The sequence below is a fragment of the Chrysochloris asiatica genome, unplaced genomic scaffold (assembly GCF_000296735.1).
Source record: "Chrysochloris asiatica unplaced genomic scaffold, ChrAsi1.0 scaffold00143, whole genome shotgun sequence".
Lineage (NCBI taxonomy): Eukaryota > Metazoa > Chordata > Mammalia > Afrosoricida > Chrysochloridae > Chrysochloris > Chrysochloris asiatica.
The window spans coordinates 3,029,684-3,031,657 of record NW_006408661.1 but is presented as its reverse complement, the minus strand read 5'-3'; the positions used below and the strand labels follow the sequence as shown (position 1 = coordinate 3,031,657).

General features: G+C 37.4%; 1 pseudogene; it reads left to right on the top strand.

The window, feature by feature from the left end:
- Positions 1-791: 791 nt before the first annotated feature.
- On the top strand, positions 792-1,504 carry LOC102810513 (annotated as a pseudogene).
- The last annotated feature ends 470 nt before the right edge of the window (positions 1,505-1,974 follow it).

The following is a 1,974-nucleotide window of genomic DNA, read 5'->3' as shown; positions in this document are numbered from 1 at the left end:
ACGGCAATTAACAGCAACATGCTAATAAGAGGATAGATATAGTGCAATGGGACCAAAGAAAAAAGATTAAGTGCCAGCTTTACTAAAGAATTAATCTGTGGGGTGGTCCTTTCGATTGAAATCTTTCAAGAAAGCAAGGCGGCACAGGAGGCACTCACTCATCTCTGCCAAGAAATTTGGACGACAACTATGCAGTCAACTGATTGGAGGAGATCCATATTTGTGCCCATTCCAAAGAGAGGTGACCCAAGGGAATGTGGAAATCATTGGACAATCTCTTTGATATCCCATGCGAGTAAAGTTTTGCTAAAGGTAGTACAGAAATGGCTGCAACCATACATTGACAGAGAACTTCCAGAGGTTCAAGCTGGACATTAATAGCGTCATACAGGAAATAAAAAAAAGGTCACTCAAAAGACAGGAGAGAAAGGACAAAAATTGATGTCAGAAGAGACTCTGAAATTTGCTCTCTAATGGTAATGGAAAAAATGAGGAAGTAAAAGAGCTAAACTGAAGATGTCAAATGGCAGGTTGAGATGACAAAGTCAAGCATTATAATGAAGTGTGCAAATACCCGGAGGTAGAAAACCCAATGCAAAGAACATGCTCAGCATTTCTCAAGATGAAAGAACTGAAGAAAAAAAGCAAGACTTAATTTGCAATGTAGAAGGATTCTATGTGCAAAAATTTCAGTAATGTAGAAAGCATGAGAAGAAGACAGAAGGTATACACAAAGTAACTATCAAAAATAAATGGTCGAGCAAGAGAAGATCGGCTTTAGGGAGACAACCATGGCAGCTCAAACTGGTCAAAAAGCCCCTGGGAAAGTTGTCTCGGGATGCTGTCCGAAGTTGATGGCGGCTACAGTCCCGGCTCTGGCACAGGGTTCTGCTCGAAATAACAGATATTTAGCTTCCTGTGGTATACTGATGAGCAGAAGTTTTCCACTACATACCTCAGTTGTGCCTAAGGAGATACATGCAAGAACTTTCCTAAAAATCACTGCACCATTAATAACAAAAGAAAAGAATATTCAGAGAGGAGAACAATAGGGTATTCGATGGAGAAAATGTATTATATAGTATCAAGAGTTGAGCATTACAAACATTTTGTTCCTTGGTTCAAAAAATCAGATGTGATATCAAAGAGATCTGGATACTGGAAAGCACGATTAGAAATTGGGTTTCCACCTGTGTTGGAGTGATATACATCAGTAGTAACCCTGGTGAAGCCACATTTGGTAAAGGCATGCTGTACAGATGGAAGATTTTTCAATCATCTGGAAGCCCAGGTCTTTCTTCATGGCTACCCAAGAACTTGTACCTTGGATTTTTCAATTTCATTTGAATTTTGCTCACTTCTACACTCTCAGCTTGCCACCCTCTTTTTTGATGAAGTTCTAAAGCAGATGGTAGCTGCCTTTGAAAGAAGAGTACGTAAGCTGTATGGTACAGAAACAAATATACTTCAGGAATTAATGCTTCATGAAGTTCGTCACACATAAAAGGAAAAAAAGAACTGGTGTCACTTATTTATAACTGTGTTCACTTTTAGAAGTGCTTTCATCATTTGCTTTCCCAAGTCAGAAAGCATTTGTAAAACCCAGCTTTGATTATAAACCCGCACCATTGAACATTTGCACATAGAATATGGAACGATGTGTACATAGAATTATTTCTTCAATCAAATGTAATTCATAGTATTATGTACATTAGCATGTTCTGCATTTACAATAATGAGATGTCATCACACTTTGTAGAATACTGACATTTCTTTTCTGAGCAGAATTTTAACTGTAAATTTAAACCTTTTAACCATCACCTATCTGAAAGAGGTTAATTGAAATATTCATGCAGTATGGCTTATATTAACCATATCATGTTTAAGTTATTAAATTCAGAATATTTGTAACTTATTGCTATAGGACCTGCCCCATGCCTTAGGATGTTTGAGTAACCATCCGATTTTTAAATT